The sequence below is a fragment of the Corylus avellana genome, chromosome 3 (assembly GCF_965113065.1).
Source record: "Corylus avellana chromosome 3, dhCorAvel1.hap1.2, whole genome shotgun sequence".
Lineage (NCBI taxonomy): Eukaryota > Viridiplantae > Streptophyta > Magnoliopsida > Fagales > Betulaceae > Corylus > Corylus avellana.
This window is the reverse complement of record NC_142492.1, coordinates 25,694,469-25,705,092: the sequence shown is the minus strand read 5'-3', so window position 1 is coordinate 25,705,092 and position 10,624 is coordinate 25,694,469. Positions and strand designations below refer to the sequence as shown.

Below are 10,624 nucleotides of genomic sequence, written 5' to 3'. Positions count from 1 at the left end.
GAGTTAGAATTGTTGTCCCTTGGGCAACAAATGCTTTCTTGGGTTACGCTACTTTAATGCTTGTGTGTGTGTTGAATAAATTTGTTGATGATTCAAGGAATATGTTGAAAACTTGATGATGATTCAAGGAATAAATTTGCTCAATCGGATGGTAGATCAAAATTTCATGTCTAGATATGTATCAGAGCATATGTTGAAAGTGAAGGGAATTATAAGGAAGTTTGTAACTTCTCTGGCTTTTCAAATAAAGTTAAAACTGGCTTTTTAAAAACAATGAATCAAACACGAGATTTTCTGGAAATATCAGATGACAAAGCACTCCTCCAATCTGAAACCTCCTTGGGAAACTCAAAGATCTAGAAATCAGGATTCTGCTAGGCATCCGTTTACCTCGTCCAGAAATATTTGGCCTAATCCTTTTCCAACCATTTCCATGATGATGCAGCCACCAAAGCCTGCTGGGAGTATGACCCAGTTTAGGCACTTCTCTAGCCCTGAAATGTTGAAATCAAATTCTACAAGAGGTTGGTTGGAGGGAGGTCTCCGGAAGGAAATAATGCAGTGGATGCTACAAAACTAATAGAGAAAGCCCTTTTGGTGTTTCTCAGGAGAAGGAAGACTTTTGAAATTCAACAATGGAAGACACGGTTTCTGAGTTGGTGATTGAAAGGACACAATGTAATGAGAAACTGATGTCTAGAACATTTTTATGGTTCGAATTCATTGCCTCATGAATTTTCCTGAATTTGTATCATTCTTTTCTGGATTCGGCTTAGGTGCGGTAGTGCAAAACTACCGCACCATGCAGTAGTCCAAAAATGCACCGTTTGGTGCAGTTTTGAGAAGGAAAAATTCAAAACTGAACCAAACGGTGCAATTTTGGGCTGGGAAAAATAGGTTTTTTTTAAAAATATAACAAACAATTATATAAGAATTAAAAAAATATAAAAAACTAATAATTAAAAATATTAAAACAATTAAAAAAGTTAAAAAAAAAAAAACTAAAAACTAGAAAGAATTAAAAATAAAAACATCAGTTGATCATGATTATGTGAGAAAGTTGGAGGAGGATAATGGAAATCCACCCCCTTGGCCAAAATGGGGCCAAAATGGGGTGGTCCGGCCACCCCATTTTGGCCAAGGGGTGGCTCCACCCCTTTCATTTTTTTTTTTTCTCTTCTATTTTTTTTAATACTTTTAGTTTTTAAATATTTTTCTTTTTCTTTTTCTTTTTCTTTAAAAGAACTATTTGTTTATTGCCCAAAACTGCACCAAACGGTGCAGTTTTGGACTACAGCATGGTGCGGTAGTTTTGAACTACCGCACCTAAGCCTTGCCCATTCTTTTGAGCCTCTTTATTTAAGAAGTTGCAGTTGCTCGAGATCAGAGATGACTTGTCATCATAATAAGAGAATTTTCTGGTGAATTTTGTTTGCTGATGAGTTATCATTGTTGGCAGCTAGCTGAACTTTTATCAAATCGCTTTGGTTAAAACTAATATAAATTCCATTGTCATAATCAATCAGAAGATGACACTTTTAATAAAATTATTAAATTATAAATATAAGAAAAAAGATTAAAAATAATAATTCCTTGGACCACCATTCAGCCTTGGCCTTTGTTGAATGTTTCCATCCCATCACAACAAAAGCCCACACATTCTTATCCAAGGACTTAAAAAAAAGCCCTCATACGCATCTTCAATATGGGCAATTATTCCCATCAAATATTGAGATTGTGCCTTGGCAACAAGGGTCAAAAACACACTCAAAATGTTAGTTGCTCTGATAATAATTGAAGGGATCATATTCAAACCCCAACGCACCACACAAGCAATAATGAAATACGATAAAATAAAATGTTGTAGTGAAAGGAAAACTACAAGGATACCTATAATCACCCAAACAATCAACACCATATTTTGGATGACGAAATGAAAAAGCTTTGAACCCCTCAATAGTAAAACCACTCAAAGGCAGTTAAACCCAAAAAATCAAGCACTATAAAAAATTCAAACTACATGCATAGTAAAACATACAACTCTTGTAGTCTATTAAGACTTCTATGCACAAACAAACTCTTTGCTTACCTTTTTGCCTCAGCTCCTCACTGGCCAAATCTATACATAAGTTCCTTACCAACCCACTGGTACACTTCAATGGTTGAAAGATATGATAAAGGTTTGTGGTTTGAAACAAAATTCCAAGAGAGATAAAGCAACAAAAACTTTCAACAATAGCTCTCCTAGCACACAACAAAGGTGAAGCTAAACAACATTACAAAACGTTCTGGGGGCTTAGACTTGGTCTATAGTAGACTATCATCATCCGTATAAAGATAAATGATAGAAAACCCTAATGCTTTTGTGTGAAAAATGCTTCAACATTGTGTAGAAAATCGTTCAGTGTCAGGATGTGTAAATGCACTGTCAGGACACCTTTAGGATTTCTTCATAAAAAACCATTAAAATAGAGAGGTATCAGGATAGCTTGCTAACGAGTCTCTCGGCGGGTAGGCTCTATAATTAATCTTCCACGAGTAGCGTCATGACATTTTTCTGATGCTAGTTCTAAAAGTGCTCTCAGCTAGGCTCTGAAAATCTCCTTTTACAAGCAGCGTCAAGATGCCCCTATAATTTCTTCATAAAAACCCGTAAAAATAGAGCAACGTCAGGACAATCTGCTGACAGCAGTCTCGGGTGGGCTCTAGAATTCATCTTCCACGAGTAGTGTTATGACATTCTTCTGACGGACCTTTTAAGGATGCAATCAGGTAGGCTCTAAAATTTTCCTTTTGCAAGCAGCGTCGAGATGTTTTTCTGACAATCTTCTAGGGTAGGCAGAAGTTCTATTATCACACACCATGTGAGGACAATATCTGACAATGTTTCTGACAATAGTTTAAAAACTTTAATTCTAAGCCTAACTTTTTACACCAAAACATTTAGGCGATAAAAAAATTTATAACACTTGTTTTGATTTCCGAAATGGGCCAATATCTAAGACCTAACACACATTAACATGGTGGATCCTACCCATTATTCACACTTCATTTATGAATTCTTACTATTTCCCTTGTAGCGCTTAGGATCTTCATTCCAACATGAATTTTATTGAAATTATTTTCTTTTAAATACCGTTCCATAAACTCCTTGGCCTAACTTCTCAATAAATTAATTCATAATCATTTTTAATATCGGCATACGAGTATCTTGTGGACTTAAAATTTTTGTGATACTCTAAAAACTTTTCTATCTTTTCTTGGTTTTTTGGGGGGAAAGTTTATATACCTCTTCAAACTACCACCCCATTGATAATGTCCTCCCAAAATTTTAATTGAGGCAATGTCTCCGGCGTGTTTCCTACCATTGGTGCGTTTTCTTTTTGTTTTTATAGTGGGCCTAGGCCTACTTTTAGCAAAATAAATGGTGTGAAAAGTCTTGCTCAGTAGTTTATTCATTTTTAAGCTTTTGTTAAAAGTGCGTTTTGGTTATTTTTAGGCTTTTTGGACCCTTAAAAGTGTTTTCAATTTTTTTTACCAAACGGATACTTTTTTATTCAAACGGACTTTTTGAGTGTTAGCTTAACATTTTTTATTTTTTATAGCTTTTCATTTGGTGATTGCTTCTTGAGCACTTTTTTTAAGTGTGTGGTGTGAGCATTGAGTTTTTCCTTGTGGAGTTATCTTTATGTCTACTCAAAATTGATGTGGCTTTTAAAATTATTATTGGATCAACATTTAAAAATAATCTATCACAAATTCAATAATAATTTTAAAAGTTATATCAATTTTGAATGACGAGAAATGTGATGTCTATCATTACTTTTTGAGACAATATTATGTAGTTGTCTGTACATAATAAGAACTTAGATGGTGACCAACTCACAAAGTATAGACTAAAATACTTCTTTGAGAGTAGGTTATATAGGTTACATGGAAATTAAAACTAATTAAGAAATATTATTTTTAAGCATGTTAACCCATATATAAATAAATGAAACTATATTTAGTGTTTTTAAGAGTGTGGAACATCTTTAGTTAAGATAACTTTGTTTAGAAATTTGTATTTCTTCAATATGGGGATTTGACTGGCTTAGGCTGTGTGGATTCATTTTTTTGAACAACAATTCAGAAACTTTGTTGGGTCTACATTGAGATTTCAGAGTTGATAATGCGGGTAAAGAAAATGGGAATGAAGAAAGAAATTAACTTGTATTTCTCAAATTAATTATGTGACACGCCAGAAAAGTCTAGTGTTAAATTCTAATGCCAGAAAGTTTTCTTAGTGTATAAAATATGCTCAAAAAAAAGTCCAAACTTTTCTAACTATATATAATATAGTTATATAGTTATACATGATATAAGTATGTACACTGCATGCCAATTCCAATTGGTATATATATATATATATATATATATATATATAATTAATTAATTAGTTTGCACAAAATTTAACTTAAATTCATAAATTATGAATTACCATATTGTTTGTATAAAATTTAATTAATTATTAAATAAAATTATTCACCTCTCATTCTTTATTGACCTGTGAAATTTCACACGTCATAAAATATTTACGTGTGAAATTGACAGGTCAATAATTTGCTGACTTGGCAATTTCACACATCAAGAAATCTTGACCTGTGAAATTGCAAGGTTAGGAAATTTTGGCCTGGTGAAAATTTTTATTGACGTGTAAAATTACCATGTCAGCAATCTGACGTGCCAATTTTACACGTCAAAAATTACTGACATGTTAAACTACCACGTTAGAAATATTTGACGTGGCAATTAAACACGTCACTAATTACTGACGTATTAAACTATCACGTCAAAAATTATTGACGTGGCAATTAAACACGTCAGTAATTTTTGATGTGTAAAATTGCCACGTCAAAAATTTCTGACGTGGTAATTTTACACGTCAATATTTATTGAAGTGTGAAAATTTAACACGTCAGTAAAATATATAATTTTCAAAGTTTTAAAATCCTAAAAAATTTATTGACGTGGCAATGTCTAACAGGTCAGAATTTATTGACGTGTAGATATTGGCAGGTCACTAATTACTGACATGCCAACTTTGCCACGTCAGAAAAATATGTACTGACAGTAATTAGTGACGTGGCAAAAATTCGTGTACTGTAGCCACATCAGAAATTGATGGTTTTTTTGTAGTGCCATTTCATTTGAAATGGAGATGAAATGGAAGGTATCTAGTTAGTGTATTTTAAAAGGAAAAATTGTCCAAATAATTAAAATGACAATTTTACCCCTCTATTCTTCTCGACCCAAACAAGACACCAGGAATTAAACGTCAAGAAAGTCTTATTGGCATTTATTTTGTACTTTTTGTCGTTAAAAAAAGGCTTAAAAGGTGCTTCTTCTTTTTTTCCCGACATTCGAGTATCCCAACCCAAACGAGACACCAAGAATTAAAGGTCAAGAAAGTTTTATTGGCATTTAATTTACGCTTCCTACGAATAAAAAACGCTCGAAAGTTTTTTTTTCTTCTTTTTTTTTTCCCGACATTGGGTACCCTGACCCAAACGAGATGTCAAGAATTAAAGGTTAAGAAAGTTTTCTTCGCATTTAATTCGTGCTTAAAAAACTGAAGAGGATCATAGTTCGTTAAAAAAAAGCTTGGAATGAGTTTTTTTTTTTTCTTAATTTATTTATTGTTATAGGGTGCCCTAAGCCTACATTTAGCAAAATAAATGGTGTGAGAAGTCTTGCATACTAGTTGAATAATGCTACACTTACTCTCACTTCTTTACATAATTTTTCCACACCTATAGGTATTGAAAAATTATATAAAAAAAGTAAGAGTAAATGTAGGATTATTCTTGTAGTAATGGTCTCTTTTTTTTTTTAAAAAAAAAAAAACGGAAATATTAAATTTCAATGATAAGATATGAAGAGTATAAAGGTTTTACAATACATAGCACAAAGCTCTTACATTACAGAGCGTAACCTCTGATAAAACATAGCCAGATGCTATGAAGTTACAAAGTCATGGATTCAATCAAAATTTTTTACAATCAAGTATTATCTATGCCTTATGCTTCCGCTAACAAATGCAGTTATGAATCACATCTGCAGCATATCTGCTATGAGCAAACTTGATCTAGGACATAGTTTGCACCTATTTCGGCCGTGAGAGATAATCTTCCACACCGATCTACTCCTCCTCGACCCAAAAGGCCAGGAGAGAACTCATGTCATCGACCCAAAGGTCAAGACGAAAAAAACTAAAAAAATCAAAGCTAAAAACTAAAAAACAATAAAAACCCCAAACACAGCAGCAGTGGAGGAGCGCGACATCGTAGACATTCTGAAAAGACACGTCTTGGCTGGTGAAGACGAGTAAATCTGAGTTTGAAAACCTAGATCAAGATCTAGATCTATAAACTATATCTAAACCAAAACCACCAGAAACGGGAGCCAAAAGATACTACAGCGAAGACACTGGCCACTGCTACCGGGGGAGGAGGGAAGAACGCCTCCTCTATGATTTCTTTTTTTTTTTTGGGAAACTTCACTTTGGCCCCCTGAACTTTCATCCGATTTTACAAATCCCCCTTGAACTTCTAAATCTCTCATTTTGGACACCTGAACTTTCAATTACTCTTAATTAGAACCTTTTTGTTAATTTTAGCAGTTAAAAATACAAAAAAAGACCAAAATGTCCTTGATTTTCATTTTTTTAAAAAAATAAAAAAACGTTTTGGAAGTTGAAATTTTATACAAAAGTTAGGGGTATAAACGTCATGTAACGTTTAAAATCTGACGGAGGGGTCCACATTGAGAGTAATTGAAAGTTTAGGGATCCAAAATGAGAGATTTGGAAGTTCAGGGAGGTTTGTAAAATTGAGTGAAAGTTCATACGGCCAAAGTGAAGTTTTTTCCCCCCCCCCCTTTTTTTTTAGTGTTACTTGGAGAAAAAGAAAAAAAAAAAAAAAATTCTAAAGAGAAGACAGAGCCTTCCTCTCTCCGATCAAAAAGCATGTTGTAATGGTCTATTAACTAGAAAAATCATCATCAAAAGAAAATTGGAGTCGGTGGCAGTTGGCAGTGGTGCAAGGCCAACTATAATTTGGGTTGAAAATTGGTCAACCGTGAGGCCATAATAAACTTGAGTCATCAAACAAGACCAATAAGGTCAAAAAGATTAGCTACTTGGCCAAATATAGCTAGACAACTTCGACTTTTTTTTCTTTTTTTTTTTCTCAACCAATTTTTTTTCTCCTTTATTTTTTATTTTTATTTTTGAATTAACTTTCCTAGAAAAACAAAGAACAAAAGATACACGAACAAACAACTGATAACAACTCTTACAAAAAAAAAAAAAAAAAAGGAAAAAACTTATAACGACGATGCAAATTCGTGCCATGTGAATTGGAGTTATTTTCTCTGTGGTGTTCGATGACTTTGTGCCACAGACAACAGCGAGGGCGTTGTTTGGTAACTAATGTTGCCAAACATAACGCAACGTTGCACTATTTGCTGTCAAAGGCAAAGCATGGGTTGGCGAAACGTTGCACTATTTGCTGTCAAAGGCAAAGCATGAGTTGGCTCAAAGGCAAAGCATGGGTTGGCGAAACGCTGCACTGTTTGCTGTCAAAGGCAAAGCATGGGTTGGCGAGATGCATTCGATACGGAACCTTGACATAAATGGTTGCAGGGAAGAAAAAAAAAACAAAGCCGCGTTTAAAGAAAAGAGACAAATAAAATTACTATATTGTCCCTAAACACGGTGGGTTCAACTTTTTTCCTCTGTTCACTTTCACACAAGCATTTTGATAATTTCGTACCTGAGGGCTTATGTGTGTTTTTACACGTATTGGCTCGTCCAAAGACTCGTCTTTTTCCCAGTCAATTGCCCCGTAGAGCCTTAGGTTTGGCAATGTAGTTTGCAAAATGGGATGGCTGTAGTTTGGCAATGTAGCGTGCCATGTGAATTGAGTAATGACGTTTGTTGACTGAGTGCCACCGACAACAACGACAACACTGGCTTGTATAGCTTTAATGGTGCAGGTTCGCTACAGTGTTCTTGTCGGCAACATGTGGTTCTTGTTTCCAATGCTGTGTATAACACTGAAGCTTCACGGAAAATTCCCTACTCTTTTATTTTTTTATTTTTTTATTTTATTTTTTTGGCCCCATTTTGCAAGTTCTTCGCAAAAAATTTCCTTTTTTTTATTTTTAATTTTTTAGTTCTTGGGGTAATACAATCATCCCATTTTGCAAGTTGGTCAATCCGACTCAAGCTACCTTTAACTAAAATGGGGTGACTTATGGCTAAGATGGGGTGAGCACCCCATTCATTTTTTATTTTTTTAATAATAAATAATATTTTATTATTTTTTTTATTAGTAAGATACATACTATTTTATTTGTGGCTTTAGGATGGATTTCTTTTAATTTTTTAGAAAAAATTTTAGCTATGAATTAAATATTCTCTAATCTAAAATATACTGGAGAGGATTTGGACCTTCAAGTGTATAATAAATGAACCATTCAACATTAATTTTCTTTGAAAATTACAATTGACTATGGCTATTCAAAATATTAATGAACTCATAAGCATAATTGATTCGAAATAATGAAGGTTTAATCAATAAATTATGATATCTCACTCTTAAAAAGCAGAGGTTGGAAAAATTGTTAGATATTGACAAGGAGAAAACATTCAATCCCTTTCCCTGTTCCTTATAACTTTTTTTATCAATAAATAAATAAAATAAAATAAAATAAAAGGGTAGACTGAGGAGACCAAACATCGAATGTTGTGAAACAATGGAATGTTTGATGACAGCCTAAATGCATGAGAAACCCAAAATGACCTCTAAAACCCATTTTCCAACTTAACCAAGACTCTTAACAACGCTAAAAAGACACAACAAACCATAATTACATGGCATAACATTGAACATACGAACAAGTTTATTACTTTTTGAAAGCTTAGCTAACCCGTGCATGATTATTGAAAAATCCTAATGTAATATACTTGGATGTCTTTAAAACCCACATGCTATTTGTTAGACAACAAAAGCGGTAGATTAAAACCAATTAAGGAAAACATGCATACTAATAACAAGATTGAGGTTTAGGGGTTACCTCCTCTTAAGAATGAAGCCTCACAAAAACCACATTTTCTCTCTCTAGGACCTCTCTCTCCTTTGGGGTGGTTGGTGTGAAGAAATGACAAAATTGTATTCTTATGGAGATAAGCATGGCTTTATAAGGATCCTTGCATGTACAAGTTCGAATGTTTGGGAGACACTTCAAACATTCGAGGAAAGAAAATCTTGATTGTTCAACCTTCGAAAGTGAAGAATTTGCAAAGTGTCAAGGTTTTTTTTTTTTTTAGTCACTCCTAGAGGTGACTAGGGGTGGTTTTCGGGTTATCCCCAAACCCTCTAGGGGAGGCCGCGAGCCACTTCTAGCAACTTGGGCTGCCCCCTTTTCGTTTGGGTGGCTGAACTACGCCTCATGGAATGGTTCAACTATCTTAAATTTTATTTTATTTTCTCTTTTAATTTAAATTTAGCATTAATAATTAAAAATAATAAATTTGGTTTTTCAATTGCCAAAGCGAGGGTATTTTCAAAAGATTATGGCCAAATTTTGTTGCGGCATCCATTCTAACGGTCAAGGCTAACAAATGTTCATTTTTGTCACAAAAATGGTAGTTTAATATATCAAAGTTTTATGCCTGTCACTTTGTGGGGGTTTTTTGAAAGTGAGTTGTAGTCGAGAGAGCTTTTTTCCCCTATTTTTAAAACACATCCAAACAAGTTCTAATATTTGGAGTAATTATATATACATTTCCCTATTATCCTCCTCTTATCCCTTCACAACTAATGTGATGTGGTCTCCATAATATTTGATGCATGAAGATTAATTTTTTTGGTTGGGAGACCATGCCATATCAGCTATGGCAATGAAGATGAAAGGGGGACAATAGTAGGAGTGTACAAGCAAACGGTTATTAACTGTCTAATAACTGCTAACCGCATTTATTTACGGTTAGCGGTTTTAGAGGTAAGTGGAGACGTTTAATAACCGCTAATCGTCTACCCTTAAATATAATATATTATATTATGTAGATATAAAAATAATAATATACCAAAAGATCGTTTTGGTGTTTGCTGCCATGTTAAATAGGCTCTAAATAGTCCAAAAACCATTTAAAATAGGTCCTAAAAAGAAGCCCAAGGTGTGCCAAAAAAAAAAAAAAAAAAGACACAAAAGGTCCAACCTTAAAAGCGGTTATGCAAGACAGTTTTGGGTATCAATAACCACTAACCAACTATTATTTCAAAACTACTAACCACCTCAAGCAGTTGTAATTAGATGCAATAACCCTTAACCGTAACCACTTGTACATCTCTAAATAATAAGGTGATGAATAGAAGTACTCAATTTAAAGATAATCAAATTTACAATTTTAAATTTTCTAAACATTATAAGGTTCGAAACAAATGTAGTTGTAGAAATTCTTGACGTGATTATGTGGTTTGACCCTAGGCCTCCAATGAATAATTCTTTATTTAGGTTCACAATTGATTATAGTTTCTCTAGCTTTCCAACATCTATTTTTAAATGTTTTAAGGTTTGA

At 33.7% G+C, this 10,624-nt stretch overlaps 1 protein-coding gene across 1 annotated transcript in view; it reads left to right on the top strand.

Moving 5' to 3' along the window:
• The window catches only part of LOC148587001 (rust resistance kinase Lr10-like), an 81,772-nt gene that overhangs the window by 8,587 nt on the left and 62,561 nt on the right, over positions 1-10,624 (top strand). The window lies entirely within an intron of this gene.